The sequence below is a fragment of the Somniosus microcephalus genome, chromosome 19 (genome assembly GCF_052327205.1).
Source record: "Somniosus microcephalus isolate GS21.2 chromosome 19, FLI_Smic_1.0, whole genome shotgun sequence".
NCBI classification, from domain to species: Eukaryota; Metazoa; Chordata; class Chondrichthyes; order Squaliformes; family Somniosidae; genus Somniosus; species Somniosus microcephalus.
In genome coordinates this window covers 29,642,385-29,655,127 of record NC_141005.1, presented here as the reverse complement: position 1 = coordinate 29,655,127, position 12,743 = coordinate 29,642,385, and the positions used below count along the sequence as shown (strand labels likewise).

Below are 12,743 nucleotides of genomic sequence, written 5' to 3'. Positions count from 1 at the left end.
TTAAGCTTAGGCTATTTCACTCCAAATTTAAAACCAGATCGTGCTGACGTTTATGGTTTCAATTGAAACTGACTGTTGTCTCAGTTTTGTAGTGTATGTACCCGTCTACCTTTAAGAGAACTATTGTATGTAACCGTTCACCTTTAAGAGAACTATTTTAGGTGTGGCACTACTTTGTTTGGCTTCTGTATACGGTAATACCGACGGTGACCACACCAGTATATAAGTGTTATGCCAGGAGTTATTGGGCAGATTCGCCCTGACCTTCGAATAGTAAAGTCCTGTTTTAAGTTACTCTTGGAGTCTGTGCATTAATTAACTAAACAACCCACAGACTTTACAGTGGCGACGAGTCCGATCGTACCCTGCGGCAACAATACTTCCGAAGCAGTTAACGAGCGTCGAGAAGAGGCAACCGCCCTCGTCATTCTGCTGGGAGAAAACTCGAGTCTACAGAGCTGGAAAGGAGGAAGAATTCAGAGACAAAGACTTCCATCAGCAACAGGCACTGACTGTCCCTTCTGCCACGGTGAGGAGTGAGCCGATCAGCACGAGAAGCAAGGCAGCCACGGTGACTGTGAGTAACGGAAAAGTAAAAAGAATAACCGGAGGATAAGGGCGGTGCACTCGACCACGGTCGAGGGGGAAAGGAGCCGGACAGAAGTCGGGCCCAGAGGCGCTGAGACGGGGGCAGCGTGGAGCAAGGAAGCCGCGGTACTAATAGGCTGGGGGACGCAACGGCGTCGTGAGACAGCTAGACCGCGACCGGCGGGAAAAGCCGGGCAGCGACCGAAGCCACGAAGCGCTGCGACCGGGAGCGTAGGCGCGGGAAGAGATAAACTCAGCCGCAGCTGGGGAGGGAAGCACCGGACTGCGAGACGGCTGGGAGAGGCGTTTGGGAGCCGAGCGAGCGGGAGAGGCAGAGCCGACCAAGGGAGACTGCGCGAGAGCCAGTCCAGCGGCTGAAACTGTTCGCCGTCAACGGGGTGTACCCAGCGCCGGTAGAGCCGAGAGAGCGGGAGAGAGACCGAGCCCGAGCAAGGGGAACTGAGCGAGAGCCAGCCCAGCGGCTGAACCTGTTCGCCGTCAACGGGGTACCCAGCGCCGGTTGCCCTGCCAAGAAAAGGGAAAGCCCTGAAGCCGACGCGCAGGCTGTGAACCTGAAAGCCAGCGGCCGTCGCCTGTGGGGGAAAGTGTACCCCTCCCGCTAGGGAAGAAACGCGGGAAGCCGCCATTAGGCGGGGAAGAAGACAGAAGCGGGAAACCGCCATTGAAGTGGGCGGGGAGAGAAGATAAGCGCGGGAAACCGCCATTTTCGCGGGAAAACCGCCATCTTAGAAAAAAAAAATAAGTTAAAGAAATAATTCGGGGTGTTATCAGAAAGAGAGGAAGATGCCTAAGCGTGGTAACATCAACGATTTTAATGCCGAGGTAGAAGACTGGGCCACGTACGTGGAACGCATCGAGATCTATTGTGAGGCCAATAAAATAGAAGAAGATGACAAAGCTATAACCTTGCTAAACTCGATGGGCGCGAAGACATACGGGCTCTTGAAGCATCTACTATCACCAGCTAAACCGGCGGATCAGACTTTCGATGATATTGTGGCTGTTCTGAAGGATCACTTGAACCCCACACCGTTGATGTTGGCGGAACGATTCAAATTCTATGCGAGAACGCAACGGAAAGACGAAAGCAACGCAGAATACTTGGTCGAACTGCGTAGACTAGCGAAATACTGCCAGTTTGGAGGGAATCTGACAGAGGCATTGCGAGACAAGTTCGTGTGCGGGTTGGCAAAGGAAGGAACGCAAAAGCGACTACTCGAAGAGAACGACCTTACACTTGACAGGGCTGTCCTTATTGCAGCATCGCACGAAGCCGCAGCGAAGGGAACTGCGGAAATGCAGCTAAAGACAGCAGCACTAAGTGTGGATCAAATTACCTCGACAACAACAAAATGCTATCATTGTGGGAAGACAACACACGACCAGAACCAATGCTGGTTTAAGAACCAGGAATGTAGGAAATGTGGCAAACTGGGTCACATAGCTAAGGTATGCCGGTCAGGGAAGAAGACCAACAACCAAAGGACCAACAACCAAAGGAAGCCATCACAGGAAAAGTACAACAAGGTACACAAGGTGGCTGAGAAGAGTTCAGACGAACAGAATTCAGACTCAGACCCAAACGGCCAGGAGCTGGGTAGTCTGAGAATTCACAATGTGAGTAAGGAAGCTGACCTACAAACTATCTGGGTCATGCTAAAAATAGCTGGAATCCAAGTGAAAATGGAGTTGGACACTGGATCAGCTCTATCAGTCATAAATCGAAGGGATTACCACCGGCTATTCTCACATATACCCTTAAGAGATACCAAGTTCGTATTGCAGACATACACGGGGCATAAAGTATACCCCATGGGAAAGATAAGAGTCAAAGTGAGAGATAGGGGTAAAGAACACCCAAGAATGAACTTATACGTACTACATGAGGGAGGACCACCACTTCTGGGACGGGAGTGGATCAAGAAAATAGACATGGAATGGCACTATCTAAAAGCCATAACGAGTGAGGACTCGGTGCAGACAATCAGCTCAGATTCTGAAACGGATGACGATAAGACCAACCCAAATATGAAAGACAAGGCTGAAATGGACTTGCCGACGAAGGTTGGAAAAACGAAGGCATGCATAAAGGCTTATGCTCCAGAGAAGAACAAAGTTTCAGAGCAGAACTCCACCGAACAACGGCAACCTAGTTTGACAGAAAATTCTGAGCCTGTTCAAGTTACGGACATATCCATGACGGAAGAACACCGAGCTCGGACTCAAACTTATTTCAAATTACGACAACAATTAGAACAATTGAGTTACCGTCTCGTACAAGAGATGAAAACAATGAAAAAGTTCTATGACACCGAATGGGAGAATCTGGAAAGACAACAGAAGCAGCTAGCTCAAGCAGAGAGCGACCATAGAGCCATCGTGACCAATTACTGATCACATCTCCCTTATGCTGTACAGGAGTTAGAATATTTGCAGGAAGAAGCAAATGAAGAGGAATCTTCAGGAAGCCAGGATTTTATTCCAGTTCTTCTCTACGACTCCTTACAAGCAGAGTGTGAGAAGTTGAAAGAACAGTATGAACAGGCCCAGGCTACAATTCTGGAAGGGGTTAACTCGGCAACCTCCGAAAAGCTAGTTTCAGTGGAAGCATATGAGCAACTGAAGGTTGAACATGAGCAAGAAGTCCAAAGGCTGCAGGAAATTCTTGATGAGCTCAAGGCCAAGACAGACTCATCGGTAGAAGTTCCATCCATAGATGAGAAATTAGAGGTGAAAGACATGGCAGAACATGAAAGACAAGATGTACAAGAACTCATAAAAATATTAAAGGAAACCCAAGACAAATATGGGGCGGCAATGACCGAGATTCAACAACTTGAAGAACAGATTCAACTGGGAATCCGTTCAGTGGAAGAAAAGGGAACTGTAAGAAACACAGAGACTGTAAGAATGGCCTCTGAACATGAGCTAGAGAGCATCAATGCGCAACTTCTCCGAGCGCTGGAAGCCAAAGTACAAGAGGAAAAGGTGAAAGCATTGGAGGAAAAGGTGGATGAAATGGAGAAGACTCTGACCCACAGTGTTCCCGTGGAAGAGTTAACGGTCAGCCAACTCCTTCATATGCTGAAGGACAAGACTCTACAATGGGAACAATCTGAACACGAGCTTCAATCTTCAAAGGGAAGGAGTTCGGAGCTCTCAAAAGTTATGGAAATAGCTGAGGTTGCAACACAGATTTTACAGGGATGCCAAAAGTACGCTGAATCACGTCAATGTGAACAGCAGAATGTTGAAACAGCTGCTCCAGTAGAAGGATTGAATAGCCTGATCAATCAATCCCCGAGGGAAGGGGAAGTATTGAAATCACAAACGAGGTCATTAGTGAAGGATTTGCAGGAAACCCAGGAAGAGCGGGATGAATATGAACGCATGAAGAAGTCTCTTCAGGAAAGATGTCTAGGGAGGGACCAACAGTTGGCTAACGTCCAGTTGGGTACGGAAGAAGTAGCAGGCCCTCTCGCTAGACTAGCTCAGGACGACACCGAATATTACCATGACCTGTTGAGTGACACGGAATATTACGATGACTTGGTCTGCCCAGCTTGTGATGAAAACTCCCAAAGTGCAGAAATCAGGATGAAGCACTTAAAGTCTAAGGAACATAGGGAGATGGTGGCGCTACAGCTGGCAGCGGATAAGGGAGCCTCGAGAGTCTCCAAGAAGCAGAAAAGAAAAAGACGAAGCAGAAGACGATAACCATCTAAATCATTATCACTTCTATCAGATCATGCACGTGGGCCCTACGAAGGGGGCCAATTCAGTTGGAAAGTAGGAAAAATTACCAAGGCAGTCCAGCTGTTTGTAAAGGTCAGCACTGCTGGTTCAGCAGGACGGAAGTTCAAGCTGTTAAGCCAAGGGAAAGACTATTGGATGAGTCACGCTAGAAATGTGAACCGGCTACACCACAGAGATGTTGTTCGGACCGAGTCAAGACCAGAGACTGAATCTGTGAACTGTTCCCGCAGAGACTGAATCTGTGAACTATTTCCCGCAGAGACTATATCTGTGAATTGTTTTACATGAAGTTGATTATATGTTATGTTTAATGGGGAATAAGTATGTTGTAAGCTAAAAAGGGAGGATTGTAGTGTATGTACCCGTCTACCTTTAAGAGAACTATTGTATGTAACCGTTCACCTTTAAGAGAACTATTTTAGGTGTGGCACTACTTTGTTTGGCTTCTGTATACGGTAATACCGATGGTGACCACACCAGTATATAAGTGTTGTGCCAGGAGTTATTGGGCAGATTCACCCTGACCTTCGAATAGTAAAGTCCTGTTTTAAGTTACTCTTGGAGTCTGTGTATTAATTAACTAAACAACCCACAGACTTTACAAGTTTGGATTTTACAGGTTAAGAGATGAGGGAACTAGATGTAATATCTCCAAGTTTGCAGATGACACAAAGCTGGGTGGGCGTGTGTGCTGTGAGGAGGATGCAGAGAAACTCCAGTATGATTTGGACAGGTTGGGTGATTATACTGCATTTGCCATGCATCTGCCAATGTGGATAAATGCGAGGTTATCCACTTCGGTGGCAAAAACAGGAAGACAGAATATTATCTGAACAGCAATAGATTGGGAAAAGGGGAAGTGCAACGAGACCTGGGTGTCCTTGTGCACCAGTCGCTGAAGGTAAGCATGCAGGTGCAGCAGGCGGTTAAGAAGGCAAATGGTATGTTGGCCTTCATAGCGAGAGGATTCGAATACAGGAGCAAGGATGTCTTGCTGCAGTTGTACAGGGCCTTGGTGAGACCACACCTCGAGTATTGTGTGCAGTTTTGGTCACCTTATCTGAGGAAGGATGTTCTTGCCATGGGGGGAGTGCAGCAAAGATTCACCAGACTGATACCTGGGATGGTAGGAATGACGTATGAGGAGAGATTGGGTCGATTAGGCTTATATTAGCTAGAGTTTAGAAGAATGAGAGGGGATCTCATTGAAACTTATAAAATTCTAACAGGACTAGACAGACTAGATGCAGGAAGGATGTTCCCAGTGGCGGGGGGAGTCCAGAACCAGGGGTCACAGTCTAAGGATAAGGGGTAAGCCATTTAGGACTGAGATGAGGAGGAATTTCTTCACCCAGAGAGTGGTGAACCTGTGGAATTCTCTACCACAGAAGGTAGTTGAGGCAAATTCATTAAATATATTCAAAAAGGAGTTAGATGTATTTCTTAAGGCTAAAGGGATCAAGGGATATGGGGAGAAGGCAGGGACAGGGTACTGAATTTGGATGATCAGCCATGATCTCATTAAATGGCGGAACAGGCTCGAGGGGCCGAAAGGCCTACTCCTGCTCCTATCTTCTATGTTTCTATGTAAGTACGTATTAAAAGTAAGTGAAACCTTTTCAGTACAACTGATGCCTGCCTTACCAAAGTGAGGCCAGTTGGAATCAAACAAGCAACAGATCAAACCTTCTCTCCCATTTAGCAAGTGGAAAGCATGTACCAATAGAAATTATTGCCATTCATTCAGATTTTTAAGTTTTCCAGATCAATTGGCAACTGCTTAGGACGTTTCCCCAATTCCAAAAAATATATATATACACAACAGGGAACTGAAAGGTATCAGGTCATTCCAATAACTTAGCTGCCCTCAAAACAAGCCCAACAAAATCAGGACTGTGGTTCCAATCAGTTTTTGTATTTTTTCCCCACAATGTTATTGCAGAAAATTCCCCAGCTGCCACAAGGGTCTAAAATTTGCTAACCGCCCTTGACGAACCCAATTCAGCCAGTGAAGTGAAATAGTCTGCGCTGTCACCAGCACGATGGGCAGCAATATCAGCAACTCTGTAAGGACACGTACATACCAACCCAAACAAAACTAGCAAAAGTAGGCTAACAGCTTCAGAAACGCTGATGGCCCCAAATATCAGTGACAACTCAAAATACAGGCTTACCACATACGGACGCATTCAAAGTGTAGTGGGGTACAGGCTTGCCCTGAGTTGAGCTTAAGGTATACCCAATTACTTGTTTGAGACAACCATGGCAACAATTGCAGGGATTCTCCCTTATTTCTTGCAAAGGAATTGCGGGCTATTGTGGACATTTATTGGCACTCTGACTAAAACGCCTGGGGCTAGAAATTCAGTTGGCTGTGCCAACCGTTAGCGCCTTAGGAGGAGTAGATGTCGAGCGCTAGGCGCTTAGCGCCCGGGCGCAGCGCGATCTGCGCCTCGCCCCAACTTCAGTAGACATTTAGCGCCGGCGCAAAGTCTTTGCGCGTGCTCAGCTGCGCGCGCAGATCATGACGTCATTTCCTCGTGCAACGCCCTTTGTGCGCCCCCAACCGGATCTTCAGTCGCGCCGGCCAATTGTGCGCCTGGCGGCCCTAGCGACTGTTGAGTCGAACGGTGCTCAGCCGATGCGGGCTGCGGGGAGCGCAAATTAAAGGGCACTCCTGCAGTAGAAAAGGCAGCCGTTTTGCAACACTCCTTCTTTGTGAGTAGATGATGATAGAGGAGGAGGAGGAGGAGGAGGAGGAGGAGCAGGAGAAGAAGAAGGAGAAGAAGCAGAAGAAGAAGACCGGTACCACATAACAAACTGATGGAGAGAAGCCCTCCCCAAAAACACAAATACACTAGTCTCAGCCTTTCAAAAAAACAAATCCACCCTCCCCCTTTAAGAGCTCACCGGAGCCAGAGTGTCTGCCGGCAATCAGCAGCTCGCCGCACCTGCCCTGCGCCCAACTTCCGGTGTTAGCACCCCGGGCTGCCGGCTTAGCGCCTAATGATAGTCGTGCATCGCCTGTTTTAGCGCAGCAGCAACCTCTTAGGGCGATGCAACTGAATATCGGCGAAGGGGGCTCGACTTTGCGCCGGGCGCAAACTTTAGCGGCCGCCCGACTTTACCACCCCAAAAGTGGCTATACTGAATTTCTAGGCCCTTATTTCTACAGTTGTTAATGTCATAAAGACGCTTTGGGGGAAATTGAACCCCAAGGACGGGTTGGTTGTACGCAGGTGGGAAGTAAAAAAATATTAAGATCTCAAACCTGACCCTAACCCGCCTCCAACCCGCCTACTTCCAGTTTTAAGAGAGGTTTTAAGTGTTTTGGTTTCCATATTTAAGAAAAGATATACTTGCTCTCGAGGCAGTTCAGAGAAGGTTCACTCGGTTGATTCCGGAGATGAGGGGGTTGACTTATGAGGAAAGGTTGAGTAGGTTGGGCCTCTATTCATTGGAATTCAGAAGAATGAGAGGCGATCTTGTCGAAACATAAGATTGTGAGGGGGCTTGATCGGGCGGATGCGGCGAGGATGTTTCCACTGATGGGTGAGACTAGAACTAGGGGGCATAATCTTAGAATAAGGGGCTGCCCTTTCAAAACTGAGATGAGGAGAAACTTCTTCACTCAGAGGGTAGTAAATCTATGGAATTTGCTACCCCAGAGAGCTGTGGAAGCTGCGACATTAAATAAATTTAAAACGGAGATGGACAGTTTCCTAGCTGATAAGGGAATTAGGGGTTACGGGGAGCGGGCAGGGAAGTGGACGTGAGTCTAGGTTCGGATCAGCCATGATCCTATTGAATGGCGGAGCAGGCCCAAGGGGCCGTATGGCCTACTCCTGCTTCTTATGTTCTTATCTCTGACTTCCCCAACCCCCGCGATCTCCGAATGCTCACCACCCGTCTCCGACTCTCCCCCCACGATCTTCACACCCCCCAATCTCCGACTCCCTCCACCCCACAAATCGGCCAACTGCCCCCCGAACCCCCGCTTAATCTCCTACTTACCTCACATCTGCTCCTCGGCTCATTTCCCACCCAACAAGCAGCCAGCCTGTCAATCACTTTACAGTCTTCCGGACTCAATATCGAGTTCAACAATTTCAGATCATAACCTCGGCCCCTATTATATTTTCATATTTTTTATCCACACTTTTGGTTTGTGCCTTTCCCTTTTTTTCTCTCCCACATGGCAGCTGTCTTTCACTCTGCCAGCGCATTTCACACTTCATCAAGAGCCATTGTTTGTTTCTTTACCTGTTCTATTACCATCTCGTCTCGCCTTGAATATCTCTTATTGTCTCTTCTTTCATCCCCTCCCCCATTTCCCAGCCCCCAAACTGCCTTTTAATCTGTTTCATTTCCTGCCTTTTTTCCCTCAGTTCTGAAGAAGGGTTTCGACCTGAAACGTTGACTCTATTTCTCTCTCCATGGATGTTGCCTGGCCTGCTGAGTTTTTCCAGCGTCTTCTGTTGTTATTTCGGATTTCCAGCATCCGCAGTATTTTGCCATCGCATCCAATCAATCATCCTCCCCACCCACCGCTCTCTTCATGACCCTGAGTAAACATCGAGGCCTTTGATTCCAGTTCAGAAGAACCCTTCCTCACACACCAGTACAGATGCATTCATTATAGAATTCACAGCACAGGAGGAGCCCATCACTTCTGTGCCAGTGTAACTCTTCATTTGAGGCTATCCAATTGCATTTCCCCAACACTTATTCATGATCTCTCTTTCCTTTTCAAATACTTATCCAGTTCCAAGTTAAATGTTACCGCTTCCTCAACAGCCATTTGTGGTATAGCTTTCCATGTTCCAAGAACCACCTGTGGGGAAAACAAAAAGTTATTTTAACTTCCCAAAAAGCAAAATACAGCAGATGCTGGAAATCTGAAATAAAAACCAGAAAATGCTGGAAACAGTCAGCAGGTCAGGCAGCATGGGGTCCCCATCCCAAGCACCAGCCCACAACTTTCCCCATTACCGGAATCGCTGCTGCGCCCATCCCAAATTATACCCATTTTCAACCAGTGGGAACAATCTTTCACTTTTTACCCTCTCAAAACCTTTCACCATTTTGAAAACCTCAGATTGTCCCCACCCTCCGCTTAACATCTTCTGTTCTACAGGAAAAAAAAGCTCAAATTGTCAGCCTTTCTTCATAACCATACACTCACGTTTCTGTTATCACAAGTGAATCTTCGCGGTTCCCCTTCCATAGTTTTAATATCCTTCCTACAATGGGATTTCCAGAATTGCAAAAAAAATATTCCAGCTGTGGCATAACCAATGGGCTGTATATTCCGATCCCCACGGGTGTGTGCGAGCTGTGTACACACCCGTAGGGACATCGGAAATGTCGGTTTCAGGCATGCGAAGCGCATGCGCTGAAAACCAGCATTTCCGACAGATCCTCCGCCTGCCCTGGAGAAGAGCCTCTGCGGGGGGAGAGTTCCACTTTCTGCAGAACCTCCGCCTGCTGAAATCACTTAAAAATCTTATGCCTGCTTTAACCAGCATGAGTTTAAAAAAGTAAACAAAAATTTTTTTTTTCCCCCACTCATTTATAATTTTTAAATACTTTTAAGTTTATTTTTAGACCCGTAAAAAACTTTAATTTTTTTTTAAATTACATTTTTGTTTAAAATATTTAATTTAATGTAATTTAAACTCAATTTAAAAACGTGATTTAAAAAAAATTTATTTAATGTTCTGATGCCTTTTTTCAGTGATCCCCATTCATACTTTTGGCGGGTCTATCTGTCAAAAGTATGAGGGAGATTCCCTTCTCCCATTGGCTTGCCATAGCCCACGTGATCCCAGGGATGCTTGCGAACCGCATGCGCCCCTGGGATACCTGGGCCCTGCGCATTTCATCGTGGAGAGGCCCAGCATCGGAAGTGGCCACACCTCAGGTAAGGGCGTAGATTTTTTCCTGACAGAAGGCATCCGCACACAGGAAGCCTCCTATCGGAAAATACAGGCCAATATCTTGTACAAATTCATAGCCATTATTTCCTTTTTTGAATTCTACACACCAAATATAAAACCCAGAATTCTATTTAATTTTTCGTGGCCTTTTTTTTACATGGATTGCCACCTTTGAAGATCTAAGTTGCAAAGATCTATGTTCCTTCACTCTTTAATAAAAAAGTATGGTTATTGTATACTTCCATTGTTCATTTCCCCCCAAAAATGTACTACTCTACATTTCTCTGAATTGCATCTGCATTCACTTCACTAATCAATGTCCTTCTGCAATCTGCTGTATTCCATTTGCTGATGCCAGATTAGGGGTGTGAAAAACAAACAATATTTCCATACCAGTGCTTCCGACATGTCTTCCTTTTTCCTCAACCGAGGATTCCCCTCTACAGTGGTTGACACGGCCCTTGACCGTGTCTGTTCTATCTCCCGCACTTCTGCCCTCACCCCTGCCCCTCCCTCCCGGAACCACGACAGAGTTCTCCTTGTCCTCACCTTTCACCCCACCAGCCTCCACATTCAATGGATCATCCTCTGCCATTTCCACCACCTCCAGCGTGATCCCACCACCAAACGCATCTTCCCCTCACCTCCCCTTTCAGCATTCCATAGGGACCGCTCCCGCCGCAACACCCTTGTCCACTCCTCTATCACCCCCAACACCCCTATCCCTTCGCCTGGCATCTTCCCGTGCAAGCGCAGGAGATGCAACACATGCCCTTTTACCTCCCCCCTTCCCACTGTCCAGGGCCCCAAACACCCCTTCCAGGTGAATCAGCGATTTACTTGTACTTCTCGCAATTTAGTATACTGTATTCGCTGCTCACGATGTGGTCTCCTCTACATTGGGGAGACCAAATGCAGATTGGGTGACCGCTTTGCGGAACACCTCCATTCAGTCCGTAAGGGGGACCCCGAGCTTCCGGTCGCCTGTCACTTTAATTCACCGCTCCACTCCCACTCAGACCTCACCGTCCTCGGCCTCTTGCATTGTTCCACGGAAGCTCAACGTAAGCTCGAGGAACAGCACCTCATCTTCCGATTAGGCACTTTACAGCCTTCCGGACTCAACATAGAGCTCAACAATTTCAGATCATAACCTCGGCCCCTATATATATATATATATATATATTTTATCCCTACTCTTTGTCTGTCGTTTTTTCTTCTCTCCCACATGGCAGCTGTCTTTCATTCTGCCAGCGCAATTTACACTTCATCTAGAGCCATCCTTTGTTTCTTAACCTGTCCCATTACCATCTCCTTTTGCATTGAATATCTCTTAATGTCTCTTAACCTCTTCCGCCTTCCATCCTATCACAGACCTTTCCTTTTGTTCTTTCATCCCCTCCCCCCTTTCCCAGCCCCTACCCTTGCTTAAAAACCTGTTCCATTTCCTGTTTTTTTCCCCAGTTCTGACGAAAGGTCATCGACCTGAAACGTTAACTCTGTTTCTCTCTTCACAGATGCTGCCTGACCTGCTGAGTTTCTCCAGCATTTTCTGTTTTTATTTCAGATTTCCAACATCTGCAGTATTTTCTTTTTGTAAACAAAATGCTCAAATCATTTATAAAAATGAAAAACAAAAAGAAAAGTCCTAACTGATCCTGGGGCACAACACTACCCACATCCGACCAATCCAAAATGCATCTATTTACCCCGACATATGTTGCATATAAAACACAGTAATTTCCTCAAAAAAATGAAGTTAGTCGAACGCAACCTAACATTTACAAATTCAGTTTGTCTGGCTGATTAGCCCATGTCTTTCTAAGTGCTCACTAATTTCATCCAATTGAGGCAAGACTAATTGGCCTATAATTTCCTGGCTCATCCTTTTCCTCTTTCTTGAACAGAAGTGCAACATTTGTCACCGTCCAGTTCTTTGGCACTATTCCAAAGATTTTTGGAAAATTAGTTCAGTGCCTTCACTATGTCTTCCCCAACCTCCTTCAATATGCTGGGATTCATTCCATGTGTGACATCTCTATTCAAGGATTCTGTATTAAGAAAGTTAATGGGGCTAAAAATACTTATCTCCAGTGACTCTTCCACATCCTTCTCATGTATTCTACAGTGCTACATTCACCATCCTCTGAAAAAACAGATGCAAAATATTTCAGCAACTCTGTCTTTCCTTCACTCTCAAAAACAAGGTGACATCATATATCCCCAAGTGGCTTCACCCCTTCTTTGACAACCCTTCCAGGTTTACAAAACCCTCAGCCTTTCTTTTAGCTTCTTTTATAATTCTCATGGCTTTCTTCTGTATATTATTCATATATTATGTCTTTCTTTTGTAAAGCTGATGTTTTCTCTACCCTCTGAAAGGAAACTCTTCCTTTGACATGCTTCCTTTACTGTAAGCAGAATGTATTTAACTTGTAC

The 12,743-nt window shown here is 46.4% G+C and overlaps 1 long non-coding RNA gene across 3 annotated transcripts in view; it reads right to left on the bottom strand.

Moving 5' to 3' along the window:
• Positions 1-10,889: 10,889 nt before the first annotated feature.
• The window catches only part of LOC147104282 (uncharacterized), an 85,883-nt gene continuing 84,029 nt past the window's right edge, over positions 10,890-12,743 (bottom strand). For all 3 annotated transcript variants that reach the window (XR_015072298.1, XR_015072300.1, XR_015072299.1), the window contains one exon: positions 10,890-12,450. This is a non-coding gene — a long non-coding RNA (uncharacterized LOC147104282). The remainder of the gene's footprint in view (positions 12,451-12,743) is intronic.